This window comes from Rousettus aegyptiacus, unplaced genomic scaffold, assembly GCF_014176215.1.
Source record: "Rousettus aegyptiacus isolate mRouAeg1 unplaced genomic scaffold, mRouAeg1.p scaffold_m13_p_4, whole genome shotgun sequence".
NCBI classification, from domain to species: domain Eukaryota; kingdom Metazoa; phylum Chordata; class Mammalia; order Chiroptera; family Pteropodidae; genus Rousettus; species Rousettus aegyptiacus.
The window spans coordinates 56,411,837-56,436,066 of record NW_023416307.1 but is presented as its reverse complement, the minus strand read 5'-3'; the positions used below and the strand labels follow the sequence as shown (position 1 = coordinate 56,436,066).

Genomic DNA, 24,230 nt, shown 5'->3' with positions numbered 1-24,230 from the left:
TTCCAGAGAAAGAGTGGATTCAGAGCCAGAGGAATTTCCTAAACAGAGAAAACACAGCCACATATGCTTTTTTAGATCCTTTATAGTCTCCACAGCAAGTGAAGAGAGAGATGATAAGAGTATTTGAAGGCTAATCACAATCATCCAATCACATCATGGTAGATGAAGCACATTTGATAAACTATAATAACTAGTCACTAAAATAACTAGGCCACATCAAATTATCTTGTTTGTTAAGATAAATATATTAGATTAGCCATTTTACTAAATCCATGGATTGATATTTAACTAATTAAACTCATTTCTTTTAAAAGAAGTGATTAATTGTGTTGATGATGTAGTGTCAAGTAAACAGGACAAGCTGATTTGGAGAGGAACAAAAATTAAATAGATTTTTGTGCAAAGAATATGTGTATTTAAATAGATTCAGAAGTTAAGCCATAACCAGAGACCTGTTGAGTTTCTACAAGTCAATGTGTTGAGTTTCTACAATTAGACAGTAGGTGGGAAACAAAAAAATATAGAGAAAATGATTCCTGCCTTTACGTAGCTTTTAATTGAACTGAGGATATAGAACACAATAGTGAATAATTGAACAATATAACTTCATGCCTAATTTGGAGATAGATTAGAAAATTAGTACATAATGCAGAAGAAATGGGCTATTACAGGGCAAAGGTAGTCAGAGAATGCTCACAGAAGATGTGGATTTTAAGTACATTAAACATAGAATTGAGAATCAGATACATTTGTTTCAGGTGACATAATCCGACATGAACTATATTAACCATAAACTGGAATTTGTAGAAGGCACAAGAAATCAAAAGAAAGGGGCAACTAAATTGGCAGGTACACAGTACCTTCAGGACTCCTTCCTTTCCTTTTCTCATTTCTACTTCTTTTGGCTTCTCACCTTCAAGACTCAACTCATCTCTAGCGGAGGACTCTCCATCTGTCTGTCTCTGTCTCTGTCTCTGTTGAGGGAGAAAAGGAGGGTGGAGGCGGAGGAGGGAGGCACGAAAAGGCAAACTTATTGTTTTTCCAAGTAATTCAAATTTCAAGTTAAGGAGCAGAAACAAGATATCACTAAATACAGTGTAGAAGGAGCAATCAAAGAGAAAGGAAAAAAATGCCAATTTAAATATATATTTACTGTAGCCAAAGTCAGAAGACATGCCATCAAATATGAGTTACGTAGTCAAGTTATCAGAGGCATCAAAAAAATACATTAAAGTTCAAGGAAAAAATAATATTTTAAGAATATTGGAGGGAATTATAGTTACATTGAAAAGGGATTAAGAAATAAGTGAATTAAAAGAAAAAGGAACTTTATCTTCTAGCTATGATGGAGTAATTAGTACCTGACTACATCTCCCACCATGAAATGTTTAACAGTTGTCTAATAAAGAAAAAAAAAAAAGCCTTGACTTATAACATTTGCCTGTTTCTATGGCATACGCACTTCTCTTTTGGCTGATTTCAAGCTACCAATGATTTAACAAGGGGCTGGCAGAAATTCCTAAAAATTTAATTTGCCTCTCATGAGCTGCTATGAGGTGACTCCAACATACTATACACTGCTATAAAACTGGGCAGAATACTAAAGAAAATTACTTTTAGACACTGGAAAAGAGGGAAGCTCACAAGATAACCAAGATATGTAGTAAGACTTACCATCCCACACTGTTTTCTAAAGGGGGACAATTTACCAAAATAGGTGGAGCTGGACCTGGAGTCCAAACAGAGAATGGCAAGCATTCCAACTGAGCTGAGTCTCTCATTCATTCAACCACGCAGAAGGGGCTGTAATCTGAGCATACTGTGATGTATGTGAGGAATCTGTGTAAAAGTAAGCCCCAGAACTCTAAGAGGGGTGCTCTGGTGAGTTCTCGGCTGAGGGCTAGGCTGTTCATGTGCAAGGACCTCTTTAACACTCATAACACCTCGTTAGCACTCAGCATCCAGCTAAAACTTTAGAAAGGCCATACATTAACAATAAAAAAATTTAAATTTAAATTTTAAAAAGTCAGCTTAGAATTCTACATTGAGGCATCAAATATTTCTTTACAAAATGAGGATAAAGTGAAGACAAAATATCTGAGAAAATCTGTTACCTGAAGACCAGTACTTTATAAAAAAAAAAAATGAATATTTTTCAGGTTGAAGGAAAATGATAGTAGATGGAAACTCATATCTACAGGAAATGAGGATATGGAAAAAATATGTGAGGAAAAGTAAGAAGACTTTTCCTTCTTTTAATTTCCTTTGGAAACAACTTACTGCTTATAGCAAAAGAAACAATTTTGTAAGGCTGCATTCTAACAGATATATACATAAAAGATAAGACAACATTAGAACAAAGAATGGTGGAGGTGAGTAAATGAAATTATATTGCTGTAATATTTTTTATATGAGTGAAATGGGAAGAATAAAATGTACAGAAAAAACTAAGAAACGTAAAATGGAAAACGTGAAATGATTTGACAGTAACTAAAAGTAAACACTGCAGTAACTAAAAGTAAACTCTGGAAGGTAAAGATGCATATTCTTTTCTCTAGAGCAACAACCAAAAAAAAAAAGAGGTATAGTTATAAAGCCAAAAAAAAGAAAATGAAACACTAAAATATTTTATACTTCAAAATTAGCCTGTAAAGGAGTAACTGAGAAACAAAAACAAAAAGAACAAATGGAAAAAATACCGACACAAATTTAAAATTAATCGTATTAATAATTACATTAAATATAAATGGCGGAGTAAAAGGTGATTTTCGGACTGGATTTAAAAATAAAATATATACTATCTACAAGAAATGGACTTTAAATATAAAGAGGAAGACGGGTTAGAGGTAAGAGGATATGGAAATATATACAACGCTAACAGAAAGCACAAGAAAGCTGCTGTGCCTGTATTACTGTTTGAAAGAGTGGACTTCAAGACAAAGATTATTATCAGAAATAAAAAAGTAAACTGTATAGTGGAAAAGCATCAATTTATCTGGAAGACATAACAATTATAATGACACGTGCACCTAATAATCGACAGAACTAAAGGCAGAAATAATAATCATGGTTGGAGATTTTAATACAATCTCTCAGTAACTGATAGAACAGTGATTCAAAACACCGGTATACCTACAGAAGGTCTGAACATCACTAACAACTAATATAAACTAAATGACATTTTATAGACCATTCTAAGCAACAACAGTACAACTTCCATTCTTATCAAGTGTCCATGAAACATGAATCAAAATAATGTTGGGCCATTAAGTCTCAATACATTTCAAAAATCTAAAATCTTACAGAATAAGGTTCCAAGAAGAATTAAACCAGAAAGTAATAACAGAAAGGACTTAGAAAATCCCCAAATATTTGGAAATTAATTAATACATTATAAATAACCCATTAGTCAAAGAATTCACAAAAGTCAGAAAATATTTAAACTAAGAGATAATAAAGACACAAACAGAAAAATTTGTGCGATGTAGCTAAAGAATAATTTAGCAGAAAGTGTATAACTTTAAGTGTCTATATTTGAACTGAAAAAATGTTTAAAATAAGTTATCTAAGTTTATAACTTAAACTAGACAAAGAAAACAAACATTAAGCAGAAATAAAAATATAATAAAGGGTAGTTATCAATAGAAAACAAATAGAGAAAGTTAAAAAAATCTAGATCTGGTTCTCAGGAAAGATTAGCAAAATTGATAAGCACCACCAAGACAAATTAGGAAATAAGATATCACGAATTGCCAATAACAGCAATGAACCAAGTGATATAGCTTTTATGATCATTAAAAGGTAATCTCATGAACAGCATTTACCAATAAACTCAAAAACTTAAATGAAAATGACTACTACTTAAAAAAACACAAGTCATCAAAACTGACTCAAAATGAAATAGAACATCTGTATAGCAGCTTACCTATTAAAGAAATTGAACTTGAAATTAAAATTAACTTCAAAGAAAGCACCAGATCCAGGTGTCTGCACTGATAAATTTATCAGACATTTAAGGAAGAAATAATGCCAATAAAAAAATTCCCTTTCAAAAAATAGACTAGGGGGAAATGTTTACCACTTTCCTGTATGAGGCTAGCAGAAACCTGATACCAAAATTTCTTCAAGACATTAAAAGAACATTACAAACAGCCCTTATAAACATAGATGCAAAAATCCTTAACAAAGTATTAGCAAACTAAATCCAGGATGATATAAATGTAAATTATATCATGACCAGGATTATTGCAGGAATTATCACAAGGAATGCAAAACTGGCTTAATAGTGAAAGTCAATAATATAATCTGTGACATTAACAGAAAAAAAGAAAAAAACTAATATGATCAGCTCGATAGATACAGAGCATTGGACAAAATTCAAAATCTATGCATGATTTTAAAAAACTCAACACACTTGGAAAAGAAGAAACCTTCCTCAATTTAAAGGAAGATCAGCTACAAAAAAAAAAAAAGAAAGAAAGAAAAGAAAAACTACATCTAATAGAAGACTTAATGGTGAAATATTGAATTATTCTTAAGATGAGAAACTATGCAAAGGTTATCTATTCCATCTGCTTCTATTCGATATTGTTCTAGAGTCTGAAGCAGCAAAATACAACATGAAAGGAAATAAAAGGCATAAATATTGACTTGAAAAGGTAATAAATCTGTTTTTATTCATAGACAGTATGATTGTTTATATAAAAAACTAAGGATACAAGATCAATATACAAAAATTAATTGCGTTTCTATGTACTAGAAAAAATAATTGAGATTTAAAAAAATACTATTTATAATAGCATCATAAAACATTAAGCTCTTAGGAATAAATTTAACAAAAGATGTGGAAGACTTTAATTCTGAAAACTACAAAATATTTGAGAAAAAACTTAAAGAAAATTTAGAGAAAACAAATTCATGCATTGAAGGACTCAGTATTAAGATACTCACTTTTCTCAAACTGATTTATGTATTCAATCCAATTATCCTATTAGGCATTTTTGTAGAATTAGCAATCTGATTTGAAAATTTACATGGAAACATAAAGAACCTAGAATAGCCTAAACAATCTCGTAGAAGAAGAAAATTGGAGAACATACACTGCCTAATTCTAAGACTTAACTATAAAGCTACAGTGATCAAAACAGTATAGTACCAACATACAGACATACAGATCAGTGGAACAGAGCAGAATATCCAGAAGCATAGTATGACACACATATACATACACATGTTCAACTGATTACCAAACATCTCTGTTTCTATATACTAAACAAAGCTCCTATTATTAAATCTCCCGGTTTTATTAGTGCGCATTTGTGAAGTAGGTGTACCGTGGCACGGTCCTGAGAGGGGTTCAGCTGCAGGCCAAACTTAGCCCAAGCCTCTACCCCTCCAGAGCCACCTGTCAAGATTCGGCAAGCAATCCATACATAGATGCTGTGCTTACAGTTGCCTCAAAAGGCCACACCAGAAACCGGAGGCCAGCTGCCTCCAGTGTGAGTCTAGGCGCTGTTCAGCAAGAAGCACCTGACTCGCTCAGGATACACCTGGATGTGGCTTGGGTTGGGTCAGGAGTTGGGGGAGGCAGGTTTTCAGGGAATCCTCTGAGCTGAGAGACATCTGTTATCCAGTTTGATGACGTCAAGGCTATGGCGGCGCTGTGTCTGCACACTGGGAGGGAGGAGGGCTCAACAGGGAACAATGGATACCGCTGGCACTCCTGCACAGAGTGTGTCTCTCCCAAGCCCTCACTTGAAAAATGTCTTCCTACAAGTCCCTGGTTCCCCCTGTGCTCAGCCAAATCAGCACCGTTGCTCAGAGTGAGCAGGTCTGTCACCTCGAAAATCCACTCACAGACTCGGCCCCTTTAAGAGGAGTCCGCTGCTGCCACAGCCACAGCCACAGCCACAGCCACAGCCACAGCCACAGCCACAGCCACAGCCACAGCCACAGCCATAGCCACGGTCTCGCTCAGCTACTCAAGACCAGGCAGCTCTGCGTCCTCGCCTCGTCTTACCTTCTGCTGTTACAGGGAGATTTCTTGGATTTCTCCCTAGTTGTATGACTTGTTCATCTAGATCCCAGGTGATTTTTCCTTGCTGCTGCTCCTTGTTTCCTTCACAACTTTGATTTGGTTGCCAGAGGGATGAACAGAACCTCTATCATCTACGCCATTTTTATTTCTCCTGGAAGAATTTTTTTTGATTGTGCTAAGCAAAAGAAACAAGACACAAAAAGCACATAGTAAATAATTTCAGTTATATGAAATTCTAGAACATGTAAAACAAATCTAAAGTGATGGGGTCAGGTCAGTGTTTGTGTGAAGCAGGGGGTGGAGGGAACTGATTGTAAAGGGGCATGAAAGAACTCTCTGGAGTAATGGCAGTGGTCTGTTTTGATTGAAGTGGTGGCCACATGGGTGAATATATTTATCAAACATCACCAAACTGGACACTTAAGATCTATACATTTTGTTTTATGTAAAGTATGTCCCAAAAATGTTGATTTGTAAAAAAATGAAAATGGAAGCACTAAGCACAAAAAAAGCTACTACTTATCAGTAGTAGGTGGTATGTCTTAGACACTGTGTAGGATGCTTGTATATGTTACCACTCAATGCTTAGAGCATCCTTCAAGGAGAAGTTAATCCGAAAACTGAGGTTGAGAGCAGTGAAGTAACTTGCTCAAGGTCACACAAGAGGGAGCTGACCAATATTAAGTCCCAGGAGAAGGATTCTATTGGAAAGCAGAAATGGAAACAAGTGAAAGAGAATGATGAGAACAAGGCCATGATATCTGAAACTAGAGAGAAAAATTAAAAGGTGTTTGTGGAGGCAAATATGTGTGAAGGAAGGAATCTAGGTGGATATGAGGGATTTATGTTTGATTAGCTTGGTCTTCTCAATGGAGAAGAAAGTGTGATTGCCTGTTGGAGTGGGCCTGGAGCATAAAGAAAAATCTGGAATGGTCCCCACTGGAAATAAAGAATTGCTAGACAGCAACAAGGATGCCCCTCTGAAGTAGAGAAAAATTAGGCATGTCCTAGGCAGTGCTAGAGGGCTCTGCCACTTCTTCGGGCAGGTTCTGCAGACCAAGAAAAGAGGTGATGAGAATGATGGTGGACACAGCCTAAGAGTGAGTGTGAAATTCTGTTCCAGGCAGGAGTGAGCCAGAAGCCACTAGAAGTGGGTAAGTAAAGCTTTTCGGTCGAAGTTAAAAATATCCAATATCTCATCTGTCCCAGCTGAGGGGAAAACTGGCAACTCTCTCTTTTTAATTATAATATTTGACTTACTATGATTCTGTCAGACTACTAAATTGGAAATAGAATAAAATATAGTAGAGTAAAAATTTTGGCTGAGCCAATTAAAATATTCCACAGGGAGTCTTTCCTGTCCAAGTAATATTATGAACCTCTGAATAAATTGGGTCTGGGCCCTGGTTTGTTATTTTTAATTTGGATTAATGAAGTAGATATAAAAGACAAAAATTTGGAGCTTATTCAGTCACCCTCATCCTGATCAAAACTCCAACATGTCAAAAATTGACTTTACCAGGACCATCTCGATTCCCTCTATTAATGCCATTCTCTTTCTTCCTAGACTTGAGACCATTGAGGTCTTTGGACCTTAGAACTGTCCACTTTCCCCTCTTGGTCTTATCCCTTTCTTCTATTCCTCTGTCACGACGTAGCACCAGACTACGTTAGTAGATGCTAGGTGTAAAATGATTCTGCAGTCAGTTATGTTTGGGAAACGTTGCATTAAACAAGTTGCAAGGTTTTCCTACAGAAGCTCTGAGATTTTAATGTGTTTCTGTGCACTGCAACTCTCTAAGGGTGAGATAAAATATTTGATCAATCCTGGAACCCGGAGGTTGTTGCATTACCTGAAATCCACCCTGGGAGACATTGGCCTAAATTGTACTAAGTGCCCCCTAGCCATCCTCTCTGCCTTCAGTCTCTCTTGTTCCAATCCATCTTGAAGATTGCTGTGGAGAGTTCTCTCAAACCACATTTTCTTATTAAGCTGGTCCTCAGCTATAGAAGTTCTAGTGACTACACACAGTACCTAGTATGATATATCCAACTAAGCCTTTCCCAGTGTCCCACAAAGCTCTCCCTGCTCAAAAGTTTGAAACCTGCTCCACCTTAGCAGCAGCAGGAGAAGCCACAGAGCTGACAAGGGTGTCACATGCTATCAGTGGAAGAAAGTTACTGTTTCCAGAATGTATATGGCTTCAGAGTTTATACTTTAAGAGGAGTCAGCATACATAAATACAGGGACAAGTGGAAAAAGGCTGGATGACCCCTACCTCTAGAGAAAGAGAAGAACTGGAGATCAGGTTTACCTAGGGCTGTTACCCTGATTCTAACCTCTATGGGTTATACGCAGGCCAGCAGAGAAGTAGTGGGTCAGAGCTGGGACTGAGGAATCACTTGCCAAACTCTTCTGAGCCAGCTTAGACCCACCAACATCAGAGAAAGGATTCTCTCATTAACCACTTCACTTGAGGGTAATAAAGCCACCTCCTTTCCCACCTTAAGTAAGTAAAACCTGACAAGTTTCCACAATTGAGTCTTAGAGGCAGCATTAGCAGCCTGATTTTGATGCTTCAGAGAAATGCTTTGCTATGACACGTGCTATATATACTGTATGAATTATCTAGGACTTTCTCATGTCCAAATACGTTGACTTGAAATTATTTTAATACATCAGGTCAAAATGTGATTTGGGCCTGAATTATCTAAATAATTAAATGTGCAGACAGGTGCTTAGTTTCAAGAGGACGTACTGGAATAAAAGAACCTGTTTCTTTAAGTAGTTTTTATAAAGGCTTTCCAAAGCCCTCTCCTGTTTTGTTGATTTATTTTTTAAAGAGAGAAAGACATGTTGATGAATGAGTTGGACTTCTGCAGGATCCCAGGAGAGTTCAGTAGGGGCTTGTGGGAGAAGGAGGGGGGATGGACAACTTTTGCTTCTGCTTTGCAAAGGCTCCAAGGCCCCTAGCCCTCCCTGATTACTCAGGATGCTGCACTCTGTCTGAATTGACTCCATGCCAACAAAACCCTTCTTTTAAGCCTTGGAGAGTTCCATGCTGCGAGATAAAAAGTAACAAGAACAGAAAGGGATGAAGGGTAGGGAGTAAAAGAAAAAGAAAGCTAAGGAAATGAGTATATTTGCAAGCTGGGGGATTTCTGCATCCCCTGGCTTGCTAGGCTCCATTGATTATTAAAAATAAAAGGGGCAGCACTAATATAAAATGCCCCAATTAGAATCTGCTTTTGCACGGGAGGTATCCAAGCAGTCTCTCTGCCTCTGGTCTGTCAAATAGCAGCCCCTCAGTAAGAAAACGAGTGTGTGAATTTGTCCTGCAAATCAGCTGGAGACTGCAACACCCACTGGCTGCTTTCTAGGTACTCATATGTCCCATAGGAGCCTTTTCACATGACTGTATAACCAGAGCAATTAAATCTCTCATTTATGTCAGTAGAGAGGACAATGGAGCGAGACTATATTACTCAATTGGAAGACTTTAGGGAACAGCAAGGAACCCAGGAAAACACACACTAAATTTTTTTATATAATGTGATATTCGTTATTTCAAAAGAGAATCAAAGTAATAAGCTTGAGAAGCTAGAAAGCTTCTTGTACTTCTGTTAACAGTTTAATGTGTTTGGATCAATTAGCCATTGCTGCAAAAATACTGTGTAACAAACAGTCCCAAAACACAGTGACTTAAAATATCAGTGATCCATTAGTCAGCTTGGCATTGTCTTGTCTAGGTGATACTCAGCTAGACAGCTTTGCAACACCTGTCTCTCTTCCTTGCATCATCAGGCTAGCTCGGGCATTTTCTACTCTTGGCACTGAAAGAAGCGTGAGACGCAAGCCCCAATATGCAAGAACATTACAAGTCCCTGCTAGAATCTTGTCTACTAACATCTCATTAGACAGAGCAAGTCGAAGAGCCAAGTCCATATTCAAGTGATAAAAAGGTATATTTCACCTTTTGAGAGAAATTGCAAAGTCACACGGCAAAGGGTGTAGATATATGTAGAGGTAAAGAATAAGGGTCAATAGGTCCACCTATTGTAGTCCACCATTATCTTTTCAACTTTTAGGGCCTCTGAAGATCTTCTCTAGACATCATTGGTTCTTTACTATTAATATCTAGAGAGCATAGGGAATGTCTCTTTGAGACTCAATTTTCTTATCTGTAAAGTAGAGCTAATGTTTTCTCTATCTATCTTACAGGGTTGGTTGGTGTGGAGGCCAAATGAGGTTACGGATGTGAAAGTTATTAGAAAGCTCTATGGTATTATATACAGTACAAGCTAGTACCACAATCATTACCAAGGATAATATCCTGTATGTACTGGGCTTGTGGGCCATACCTTCTCTGTGGCAATTGCTCAACTCTGCCATTATAGCAAGAAGGCAGCCATGGACAATACAAAAGTAATGGGCATGGCTGTGTTTAAATAAAACTCTATATACAAAAAGGGCAGCTGGCCTGAGGGTAATAGTTTGCCAGCCCTGGTATATATCCATGAATTTTAGAAAATGGATATTAAGATGGCTTTTCATTTGCCTGAGATACACTGTAAGCCCATGTTCTCTTGTTCTGCATGAAGGATAGTTTATTTGCTATATAGCAGGTACTTTGCACACTATAGGTACTTCTTATAAAGCTGTTATTTGAGAATTGCTGAAATTTGAGAGAAAGAAAACTTTTCCCATTTTCTCTGGAAATGGAACATTGAGAAGATCCCTAGCATCTTCCTTCCCCACTACGGGCTCCCGTGTAACACTATTCTGCAGAGATGGCACACAGAGTGAATATATGGATCCTAGGACATATCTGTAGTCCCTATTAAAAGGACAGTCCCTCCATTTCTAATGAAGAAATAGCTGCTGCGCCTGAGAACCTTCTACCACCCTCTATAATCCTCTTTCCTGTTTTCAGAACTGTCTGAATTTTCATTCCCCGTCAGCCAGAGGATTTATTCTCCTTGACAATCAGGTTTAAGCCTGGCTCCAGACAGCACTCTTGGGAGACAAGTACAGAGGGAAGACTTCTCACTTCTAAGTCCTGGCAGGTCAGTAGGCTTACCTTGAAGGAGAAAATAACTGAAAAATGAGCTGGAGAAAATCAAGAACAGTCACACAACGCCATGATTTTTCTACCTGAACTTTTCATTAGGCATTCCGGACGATCCACTTTGGAAGTGAAAACATCTGGTGAGACTACAAAGGCTGGTGTAGGGGGACTAATTTATGACAAGGCAAACAATCCAGACTTTCCACAGGATGCAGGTTGAGTCAAGATCCCCAAAGGGGCCCACTGTGAAAGACCTCATTGTCCTGGAAAGACTTTCCCCACCTGAAATGAGGATTTCAATAATAAGTAAATTACCTGAAAATGCCTAGTGAGTCAATGCAGGTAATGAGGACACGTTAGGTCGCAAAGCTTGTATCTCCCCACTTGATATGTAGTTTAGAAAGGAGGCAGGCCCCCATATTGATTTTGTGCCATCTCATCCACAGAGCTGGAAAGGCTCTCAGGGTACATTAAACTCAATGTAGGCATCGTGGGGACAACCCTTGCAGTAACCTGGAGCTTTTTAAGGTCCGAGTTCCATTTACGGTTGGCAGATGCCCAGTTTTCCTAGGCTGCTGTGAGAAGGAAACCTTCATATCACATACCAGTCTCAAAGAGTTTGGGTTCAAAGGGAAAATTCCCTTTTTTTGTACTCATCTGAGCACCTCTGAGAATTTTGATGTGCTGAGGCATTGCCTCCTCGGGAGCTGGCGCCCTGCCCTGCAGGCGGCACTCACTCTGCCAGGGTTAAAACCAGGCCTTGCTGCCATTCACGGCACACACCTTCCAGATAACAAAACCAGCCCAGCTAACTAACGCTCCCACACCAAGCGACCTGCTATCTCTCCATCCATTCTGTTCTCCTCCCAATCATGCTTTCTAACTAAATGCTGCCTCCCTGCTGCCAGCCTCTCTTTTCCTATAAATCCACCTCACATGCCGGTCCCTCCTTAACCTTCCTACAGCTTGAATTTAGTTATTCTAAGTCCTATTTTTCTAAACACATATCCTCTACTGGCCCACATGTATCCATCCCGTGTTCCAGCAAATGGTTATTCACTGTTCCCCAAACTCAACTTACCCTTTCCCACCCTCTTCTTTCCTCATGCATTTTCTCAGCCTGGAATGTCCTACCCCATGTCCACCCACAAAAACCTTTCAAAGCCTAACGTATTTTTTTTTCTAGAAAGCCAATTTAAAATAATACACTAAAGTCTCTTAAACTCTAGACTTCAGTTGTATTTCTCTTATGTTAATCATGTTATTGCTCATACTATAATGAAATATCTTTTTACATTAGGACCATTATCTCTACACTGTCTTCCTCTCCCCAAAATATAATTCATCATAGATGCTCAGTTAATACTTGTTACAGAATGCTTGTTAGTCAAGGCTTAAATTAGTTAATTTACCTTCGTAAACATCGAAAAACATAACCAGAAAATGTGTATAGAGCTTGCCTAGTCCCTCGTATAAAGTAGGAAAGGCATTTCACAATGGCTTTACTAGGTTGTTTACCAGGTTACTTACTGAATCAGACCCTATAAGCCTAAGAGAAATAAGTTAAATCTTATTTCTCCATAAAAGCAATCATATAAAAATGGTTTCTGTTCTTAACCAAGGTCTAGCGCCCGATTTCTTTATATGAATGGTCACAAGCATGATATTTAATCAATTATAAATGTTGTACCTGTTACACTATATGACATAAAGCTTTCTATGGTATATATAAATCAATTAAACAAGGCAGCACAGCAACCTATAAAATAAAATTTTATTTAATATGGCCTACCATAAAGGTCTACTGTATGAAGTTTTCATTCTTTTTTAAAACCCCTGCTAAAATAAATCAGCAGTGAAGATACTCCTTTGATAGGGTCATGGTTTCAGAAAGATTTCTTTGAGGCAATTTTGTAAGGTGTCTTAGGAAAGCTCTGTAGGGAATTAAAGACTGCAGGAGCTTTTGGAGAAACTAATACAGAAATGTAGGTTTGTTGCCCCTATTTCTCTCTGAAAATTTCCCTATGGCGAGCATATATATTAGCCAGCAAGCCTGAATTCCTCTAAATGTGAAAGCAAAAACTTTGCTGCCTTTTGACTAGTCCTTGTATCAGCACTAGTTAATTTTCCCTGTTATGTGATAATAACATACTTGGCCAAGAAGAGAGCCCTGTCATTAAAATGCATCCTTCCATTTATTCCCTCATGATGGTGTCTTACTTTTCTTATCTGATAAAAATCTTGGCCTGGGTTCCTTCCAGTTTAACAAAATGTCTACGATGCTCACAGCCATCTCTATGCTACCTCTCCTCAATGATAAGCCCCAACGCTTCCTTTGATAACTAGAGGTGGTGTGAGTCCACCTTATTGATCTACCCCTGATTTATGAGCACAACACCCAGGCCTTTCTCCAGTTACCATGTCTCTGCCAGACATAAAAATAACCCTGCCACTTACCCAACAGATGAAAACTTATGTCCATACAAAAATCTGCACACTAATATTTATAGCAGACTTATTCATTATTGCCAAAATTTGGAAGTACCAAGATGTCCTTCAGGAAGTGAATGAATAAATAAACTGTAATATATCAGTAAAAAGTAAAAAGATCAGAGATTGCCAGGGGGTAAGAGGAAAGGAAAGATGAATAGGCAGAGCACATATATGTTAAAAACCCTAGAGATTCCCCCAAAAAACTGTTATAATTAATAGAAAAATCTTAGCAAAGTTGCAAGATACAAAATCAACACATAAAATAAGTTGTATTGCCATGTATTAAAAATGAACAATCCTAAAAGAAAAAAAATTAAATCCCATTTACAATTTATCAAGAAGAATAAAATATTTAAGAATAAATTTAACCAAGGAGGCAAAAATCTCGTACACTAAAAATTGCAAAATATTGTTGAAAGACATAAAAAAGACATACTGTCTTCATAGATTGGAAGATTTAATATTGCTAAGATGTCAATAATACCCAAAGCAATCTATAGATTCAATTCCACCTCTATCAAAATCCCATCAATGTTTTCTGCAGATAGAAAAATAGATCCTGAAATTCATATGGAATCTCAACGGATGCCAAATAGTCAAAACAATATGGGGGGGTGGGGGAAGCTGGAGGTCTCATACATTCTGATTTCAAAACTTACTACAAAGTTACAGCAATCAAAATCATGTGGTGCTGAAATAAAGACAGACATATAGACTAATGGTTTCAAATAGAGAGCCCAAAAATAAAGTTTCACATATATGGCCAAATGATTGTTGGCAAGTTTTCCAAAAGCATTCCATAGGGAAAGGATAGTCTTTTCACCAAATAGTGTTGGGGGAAACTGAATATCCACATACAAAAGAATAAAGTTGGACCTTACATCACATGCAAAGTTTAATTCAAAATGGATCGAAAACCTAGATGTAAGAGCTAAAACTATAAAACTCTGAGATGAAAACATAGAGTAAAGCTTCATGACATTGGATTTGGCAATGATTTCTTGAATGTGACACCAATGTATAGGCAGCAAACAAAAATAGATAAAACAGACATCGAAATTTAAAACTTCTGTGCATCCAAGGACATAACCAACTTACAAAAGGGAAGAAAATATTTGCAAATCATATATCAGATAAGGAGTTAATATCTAAAATACATAAAGGACTCCTACAAGTCAACAACAACATACCTAATTAAAAAGAAAAAAAGACTCGAATAGACAATTCTGCAAGGAAGGTATACAAATGGCCAAAAGCGTATGAGAAGATGTTCAACAACATGAATCATTAGAGAAATGCAAATCAAAACCACAATGAGATAATACCTCATACTCATTAGGACGGTTACTATAAAAAAAAACAAAATGACAAGTTGGTGGGAATATAAAGCAGTACAGCAGCTGTGGAGAACAGTATGGTGGTTTCTCAAAAAATTAAACATTGACATCACATGACTCCGCAATTTTACTACTGGGCATATACCCCAAAGAACTGAAAGCAGGAACTGAAGAGATATTTGTACACCCATGTTCATAACAGCATTATTCCTAGTAGCCAAAAAAGCAGAAGCAATGTTAAGTGTCCATTGACAAATAGATGAATATACAAAATGCAGTATATACACACAATGAAATATTATTCAGCCTTAAAAAGGCAGGAAATTCTAACACATGCCATACCATGGATGAACTTTGAGAACATTTTGCTAAGCCAGTTACTAAAAGGCACATACAATATAATTCCACTCCTATGAGGTACCTACAGTAGTCAAATTCAAAGAGGGACAAAGTAGAATGGTAGCTTCCAGTGACTGAGGGTAGGAGGAAATGGGGAATTATCGCTTAATGGGTAAAGTTTCAGTTTTGCAAGATGAAAAGAGTTCCGTGGATAAATTGTGGTGATGCTAGTACAAAAACGTGAATGCACTTAAAAGCCAGTGAACTAATACTTAAGAATGATTAAGATGGCAAATTTTATGTGTATTTTTCCACAATTAAAGAAAAATAGTATGATGCATGGATTCCTATTCTATTCTATTCTGGTCTAGTCTAGTCTATTCTAATAATTAGTGAACATAAGTACCTATGTGTCAATTGATAATGAACCAGTAAACTAAAGTTATATAGTTGATTGATATTAGAGAAGACGAAAGTTAACTTGAAATTGAATTTCAAATCAATTTTTTTAGATATCACTGAAATACAAGCATTAGCTGAGATTTCTATCTGCCAGTTCTGTTTGAATAAAAGAAGGGTTTCTTACAGAACTCTCCATGATCTAATATGGAGATGCTAATGCGTGAGTGGCTTGCATGTAATGAACAATATAAAGGTACACGTGTGTCCACCCTTCTGTGGGTGAGATCAAGCCTTATTTTGCTGAATTTAATATATAGAATCTGCAAACTGATAATATTGGTACTAATCTAAAACAAATAGCAACTATTAATTTTTTTAGTTTTAAAAAAGACACTATTACTTCTCCACGAGAGTAAATTTCTGTCTTTTGAATGTGCATAGATGAGTGACATTTAGAGCAATCTGACTCTAAATAAATACAGTCAGTCAGAATGTCAAACACACTAGGTAGCTGAATTTGATAACTATGGTAATAAAGTTGTGCAGGACATGTGCAAAAGTGAATTCCTGTATTATTAAATATTGCATTTTAAGTTGATTATATCGATTGTGGAAATCACAAGTTGGCAAGTATACAACATTGGCAGAAAATTCTAAATCAAATCTGTCTTTCTGTCTGCCTTTCTGTCCCCCTCTTCCCTCCCTCCCTCCCTCTCTTTCTCTCTCTCTCTCTCTCTCTCTCTCTCAAGCACACACACACATACACTCGGTTTCCTCTAAGCTTCACGAGAGTAGAGACTTTATTTTGCTCTCTGCAATATCTCCTGTGTATAGCATAGCTAAAGTGGGTGCACGATATGAATGAAGTATGAAGAAAAAAAACGTGCAGTTTTAGCTGAGGGTCTCTGGTCAGACGTCCTAAGCAAGGCATGGGTGGGGCACACAATGTCAGCAGATCAGATGAGCCAGTGAAGGTAAACAGACCAAGCCTTTCCTCCTCATTAGAGAAGGCAGATCTGAGGAGAGTACCTCCCATAAAGCATTGTTTAGGGACTATAGCAATTTCCTGTCAGAAAGCTAAAGCAATGAATAAAAAAAAAAAAAAAAAAAAAAAAGGCCCCCAACATGAGGAGTACAGTAGGTTCCAATATGAAACGGGAGAAAAGTGATAGGAAATTTAGGGTGGGCTCTATTCAGACATGAAAGTAGCCACTAAAATGTAAAAGAACCCCGGTCACTAAGTTCCTGGAAGAAAGCCCCATGCCAGCATTCCAGAAATCAAAGCTGAAGCTCCAATTAAGCTGAGAAGAACTAGGTAAAAAACAACAAACCAGAACTTCACATGTCCAAAATGGAGGCATATAACAAGGGTCAGATTAGCAAGATGATTAGCATCTCATACTACAGTGTGTATCTGGGGAGACTTACACATTTCTTATGCCTGGAACTGGAGATAAGTCTATCTAGATGCCTAATGTGTTCGTGTAACCCAGTTATAAAGAATAAAGAAATTCAGAAACCAGAAGACCAGACTTGCAATAACCTGTGTCCCTGTCTTGACTTTTGTTCTCCCTCAGCACCATAGGTCATCTGTGTGCTTCCACCTCAGATTTTACAGAATAGCTCTTCAGCTCAATCCCTGATCAAGGAAATTAAGTTGGGAAGAGTGGAAAGGTAGAACGGAGGAGACTGGGCATCTACATACAGAATGCACAAGGTGAAGGTTTCCACTGCAAAGGGAACTGCACTGACAAGACACTTGGGAGACATGAACTGGCTGCACAGAAATATTTCTTCCATGCAAAGAATTCTACAGATTCTTTTCCCCTTGCTTATTGTAATAATATGATTTCTCCAGTCTGTATTAAACAGCTTAACTGTTCATTCTTAGTTAGTGGTTTCTCTGACTCAATATAATTAATGTGTTCTAAGATTCTCCACTCCATGTCAGGTATAGCTGGAATAATAATAACAGTAACAATAAGTTATAATGAGTGGGGGTTTAGCACTTACTATAAGTCCTTTAATTGTCACATGACCCTATTAAAAGAGGTACTAAGGCATGGAGACAAAAAAGTAACTTGTCCAAGGTCACACCTCTGGTAATCTGGAATTCAAATTCAGACAGACTTTCTGACTCTAAAGCCCGTGCTCTAAACCACTAGATGTACTGAGCTATTCTCATGGACTTTTTTTGATAAACTTGTACTTTATGAGCATGATCTCTGATCTACTATGACCTCTTTTTAAAAGACCCGTATCCTTTTCCATAGATGTTAATTTTTCAACACACTTTTATAGTACATGGCACAGTTAAAAGGTAGAACAGTGACTGAATCTGATCTACAGGTCCACATAGCCATAGCAGAGGGCAATGATTTCCTCTCATTTCATTAAAACTCCCTTCTCAGTGTGGAGAAAAGCATATTTGAACCATCTTCAGGGAGAAAACTATGTACTGGGAAAAAAACAGGCTAATAAAACTGTCTTCAGGGACCTTGAATTTCAAGCTTTCTTGAGAACCTGAGATACACAAACATTGTGAAACACATACCTTTTCAGAAAGATTTCATTCTAATGATCATGCCCTGGAAAAAAACTAGAATTAGATTATACAGTGATGCATTACATATAATGTATACTCAGAGGTACCCCATTGTATCTAAATATTTGATTTTCTTTAAATCATACTGATTAAAATATTATACTTGTTATATTTTACTTGTTTGTTTTTAATTAGTTACCTACATCTATCAGGAGTGTGACAGAGCAAACTAGCAAAGGCATCATACTGTGTAGTTGTAACTAACTCTAATGATTGGCTAAGAATTAAGAAAGAGAAATACAGTAATCCTAAAGCAGCGAGGAGCTATAAGAGCTAGAAGTACATGGTATAACGAATCGAAGTCCAGAAATGAAAAATGGGCCCTTCAAAAAGTAGCCTTTCCTATTAAGAAGTTGATCAAGCAATAAGTACATGGGCAGCTGCATTCCCATACTATATCAGGAGCTGAGGGTTACAGAGATAACTGACTACCTGCTCCCTACTCTGGAAGAATTTTATAACCTCTAGAACTGAAATGCCCATTAGAACTTCCCGCAGTGATGAAAATATTCTGTATCTGCTCTATCCAATATGGAAGACAAGAACCACATGTGTCTATTTCAATTTCAATTAAATTTAATTTAAAATTCAGTTTTTCAGTCACACTAGCCATATTTCAAGTGCTAAATAGCCAAATATGGCTGTTTAAGCAAATTTAAATAAAATTTAAAATTCATTTTCAGGCATACTAGTTTGTGCTGTGTTGGACAGCACAAACATAAAATATTTCCCTCATCACAGGAAGTTCTGTTGGACAGAGCTGCTCTAGAAAATGTCAGAAGGGGAGAAAGTATAATGTCCTTAATTTTAAGAGCATTAATTGTATGTGCTTCCTCAAATGAAATCTCAAGTCATTATGAAAGGAAGAAATAATAGACGAGATTCAAAGGAGAAATCAGCTGAAGGTAAACTGTATACATATACACAACAACAAACCTATAACTAGATGATAGTCAATCTTAAATTGGCTTTGAATCCATACATGATTATAACACTATTAAGCAATACCAATAGCAATTGAGGGTAAATTGTTAGACAAAAAAAAAACCACTTGAGAAATTGTCTATAAAAAGAAGTTGAATCCATTAAATTTTTGACTTTGTAGTCAAAGACAATCAGTGTGTGTTGATACAGCCGACTATCAGAAAAAGAATAGAATTTAGGAAACAGAGGTACCATTGAGGTGAATTATTTTACTCCAGCAAACTTCATGCTGAGATTTATTTCTCTTTCTTGGTAATGCATAACTAAGAAAAGTTGAGTGTGCGCTTGTATCAGTAGGACATTTAAGCTGATGCATTAGAAAACTAGTAGCGGCTTTCACCTTATTCTAGCTAGGAGCCTATTGATGGTCTCATTAAAAACTAATATTCTCAGTGATTTCAAACTTATCATAAATATTTAAGTGGTATTACTTCTAAAATGAGAGCTTCTCCCCCGACCTTTCATTCATAAAAGAGCATCAAGCCTTTTGCAACTATATTTGCAAAGAGGCGCATAACAGGTATACACACAATGGGCCCTCGATATTCATATAGACTCTGACATACATGCCATGAGAATAGAACACAGTAATTGCCCAAGTAGAGTACATGTGCCTTCCATTATCTTGTTTATACACCTGATGAAAGATTTATGTATTTGGGATTGCTTGTTTGGTACCATCTTTAGAACTCTGGTCTTCAATGACTTTGGCCTAGAAAATACTCAACAAGGCAATTTAATTTCTGAAAATTGGCTTCTTCACACATGAAATAATTTAATTTAATGACAATGATAGTAATCATGTTAATTGAAGGAAGGAAATTCACTGAGCAAAGCCCCATTAATGTCTGGCCTTATTTTAATCTGTTCAAAATTTGTGAACTTAGCGGGCTATTTCCTGACTTCTGAAATGCTCCATCCTAGCTTTGACTGGAGTGTCCTGGCTGAGCACGTCCCACCTCAAGGGACTAGATCTCTGCTCTGGTCATGGAGATCAGCCAACAGGCTGGCCGCCTAACACCTAGTATCAGATAGGCTGCCTTCCCTTTTCCATTTCCTCATCCCAAATTCTTTTCCCTGATGTCTCTTTTTTTCTTTCTTTCTTTTTGCTTTTTCAATATATATTTTTTAAAGTTCTGACATAACATAAACAGTTCCTTTCAAAAGAGCCTCTCATGCTTTCTTTTATCCAGTGAACTATAGAAACCCTCAGTATGAACCCCCAAACCCCAGCTCTGAAAATAATGTAACTACGATCAGGGTTGTTAGTACAACCAATCACCATTCATTTGCTCCTGCTTCCATGCTTACTGGTCTCATTATACCGGTTAAAACTATCCCACCAGTACTGCAGCACATGGGGTACTTACCACCTCCTCCGGGAAATGACTGCTGTGAGTTGCTCCCAGGTACAGGCTCCTTTTAGTCACAGCTGATTGGATTAATAGGGGACATCTGAACCAAGATGAACTAGTCAAATTATTTCTTCCTAAAAATTTAGAATTAGAATTAAGAGTCAGTCAGTCTGACCTGGTTTTTGAATGAAGCAGTTGCAAATGTGGGAGACCTGAGTTGGCTGGCTATGTTCTGCCTGGCACAGAGGAACAACAACAACAACAAAAGCCAATTACAGGGAGGAAAAAAAAGTGAACTTCTGGCAGTTTTGCAATTCAAGCTCCAATCTCCCCAGGCCTACCCCCTCCACACCCCTCCACATATGCAAATAACCACAATCCTCCCTCAAAGAAGATTGTCTCTAAACATAATCATCTCCATCTCCTCCCCTTTTTAATTTTAAATGACTGTTTTTGCATATCCTCTTCTTCCTTCTTGTATTAGGATAAGCCTTCAACTTGACTGGGGCCCATTCCTTTCCAACTCCTGAGTAACGCTCAACAGCTATTCTTCAATTACCCTCCCCCACCCACCCACCCACATTTTCATCTTCCATTCTGTTTATTTCTCCAGGGATTCCCCTCTTCAAATGTGCTTCTGTTTTCCTTCACCTGTCACCAAGCTACTGGAGAGAGAAGTCTGAAATTTGTAAACAAGGACTGAGCTCTGGCTACCTCCAAGGCACCGTGCAGAGCACTTCACGTTTATTAGCGACAACCCCACAGCTCTGCCTACTCCATGACTCTGCTTCCACTTTCACCTTTATACTCCATTAATCCCAACAAGCTCTGCCCTAAACACTCCATGAAAGCATTTATCCCAAAGGGCACCTGTGGACTCCCAATCACCAAATCCAAATTATTTTATTTCTCACTCTATTTGGCCTTTGCACCACATAATAATAATGGTTTATCCTCTGCAATAGGCAGAATAATAATCCTCTCAAAACACTGAACTCCTAATTCCTGGATCCTGTGTTATGTTACATTATGTGGCAAAAAGACTTGACAGATGTGATTAAGGTTACAGTCCTTGAGACAGAGAGTTTCATGGATTATCCAGGACTAGGTATAACCTAATGAATGACTCGAATTGTTTAAAACCAAGAGCCAGAGAGATGTGATTGGAAGAAGCAACAGGAGAGATTCGAAGGATGAGAAGATCTCAATCTACCATTGCTGAAGATGAAGTAAGAGTGAGAGCCAAGGAACATAGGAGGCTTCCACCATCCGGGAAAGGCCTTTAGGTGACAGGTCCTTGCTAAATGGGACCTCAGACCTAAAACCACAACAAAGTAAATTCTGCCAACACAAGAAACAAGGAAACAGATTCTCCCTTAAAACCTCCAGAAAGGAACGTGGCCCTGTGACATCTCGATTTTAGCCAGGTGAGACCCATGCCAAAACTGCGATTTACAGAACTGAAGATAATAATTTTGCGTTGTTGAAGCCACTGAGTTTGTGGTAATTTAATATAGCAGAAATAGAAAACTAAAACACCCCCTTCTTAATGAAACTCTCTCCTTGGCTTTTGTAATAATGCTTTTTGTGGTTTTTGATCGGCCGGAGGAGACGAGAATGAGGGTGAAATTGAGCCAAAGCGAAATATGAAACAGGCTTTATTAGGATCTGCGGACGAGAATTACTGGTCCAGCAAAGGGGCCAGGGAAGTCGCACGTGTCTGGGGTATACGCACGGTTTTTAAAGGTTTTGGCCCAAGAAGTTGGTGGGGTTACAGGGCGGGGACTTTTCAGTTTGGCTGACCTCAGGATATCGGTGGGGTTACAAGGCAGGGACTTTTCCACAAGGCAGGGACTTTTCCGTTTGGCTGATCTCGCCGCCCGGGAAGCCTCTGCTGTAACTCTGGTCGTGGGCCTTTGGTCATCTTAGATATTGAGCCACCTTCCCGCTGGCGTAATGGTGCCCATGAGCAACCAAACAGTTTTACCTCTATCAAACTCTTTTTCTTTGGCTCTTCTTTACTCTCATTCTCCCTATATATAAGTAATTACTAAATTTCTGTTTTCATTCCTATTCTCCTCTCGACAATCTCATAATCTCATAAGATTTCAGAGGCTAAACTCCTGCCTCTGACCCTTCTCCCGACTACCTGCTGGTCATCATCATCTAAATAACCCACCCATCCAAAACATTCAGCATGTCCAACCTGAATTTGTCATCTTTTCTCCAAGGGTTGCTTCCCTCTTTGTTTTCTATTTCTTTACTCATACAGCCATTTTCTCAGTTACCCATGTTCAAAAACTCCAAACCACCTCTACATTATTTTCTCAGTCCTATGTAGTCATCTTTCTTTGTGTTTCTTCTCTATTCCTACTAGCCTGCTATATCAGACAGGGTTAACCCATGAAAATAGAAACTACTTAAAATAGAGTGACACAAATACAGAATTTTAGCTCTATAGGTGCTAGACGAACCAAGAAGCTAAATAAAGAAAAATTAAACAATCCAGAAATTAGTACATTAGGACAATAGTAAGTTGCTACCATCCCTACCTTGGAGAAGCAAAAATGGAAGATAGGGTACTGAAGCTAGAGCCACAGAGAAGTTACTGTTGCTTCCAGAAGTACCACTTAAAACAGAATGAAGGAGAACTACTCTTTCTTCCTCTTTCTCTCCATTCTTCTACCAGTGCTTCTCATTGGTCAAACCAGCAGGAAGCCAGCTGACAGTTGATGTGGATTGGAGCCTGGGAAACAGACTGCAGGAGTCGGCTCACTTGTAATCAGGGAAAGATAGAGGTATAGATCTCAAAGCAAGTAAGCACTTGGCTGACCTATGCCTAGTTCCGCCCTTTGTTTCCTCTCACCTTGACTATTTGTAAGTCTCTTCATAGTCTTCCTACCTCATGAGTCTCTACACCATTCTACAGCACTGCTGCCAGATAAATCTTCCTAAAGCAATAATCCAATTATGTCACAGTCCTCTCCAAATTTTTCAGTAGCATCCCTTGACATGGTGCAGTAGATGGTTACTCTGTTGGCTGCCAGTGAAGTACATCTGCCAGTATTCAGGCCCTTGTGTAGTTCCCTCGAACACTGATTCTAGGTTTGACTAGTAGGACATGAGTGAGCATGACGCAAGAAGAGGCCTGATATGCAAATATTTGAATATCTGAATACTGGAATGCTTGCTCTTGGGATACTGCCACTATGTAAAACATCAGACTAGCCACATTGAAAGTGCTGAGAAAGAGAGAGAGAGGTCACAGCTTCCAAGCCATCCTGCTAAGTACCAGATATGTGAGTAAAGCCATCTTGGACATTCTCACCTAGCCACATGAGAGAATGCAAGTGAGACCAGAAGAGCCAGCCAGCTGAGCCCCAGACAAACCACAGAATCATGAGCAGGCAAAATGGCTATCTTTGTAAGTCAATAAGTTTTGGGGTAGTTTGTTATACAACATATAGGAAATCAAAAATACTCCAGCTGCTCTCACAATCATGCAAGGTTGAATTCCTGTAATAAATCATTATTCTACAATATTTGTAATAACTTTGCTTCTCTGAGCAAACACTGACTGCTATACCTGGCATCAAAAGCTCTCTGCTA

General features: G+C 37.9%; 1 long non-coding RNA gene across 1 annotated transcript; it reads right to left on the bottom strand.

The window, feature by feature from the left end:
- Positions 1 to 6,566: 6,566 nt before the first annotated feature.
- Positions 6,567 to 23,245, bottom strand: LOC107508357. The gene is made up of 3 exons (XR_001596297.2): positions 23,174 to 23,245; positions 20,637 to 20,755; positions 6,567 to 6,738 (listed from the first exon to the last, which is right to left on the bottom strand). It is a non-coding gene; the product is annotated as an uncharacterized LOC107508357 (long non-coding RNA).
- Between the last annotated feature and the right edge of the window lie 985 nt (positions 23,246 to 24,230).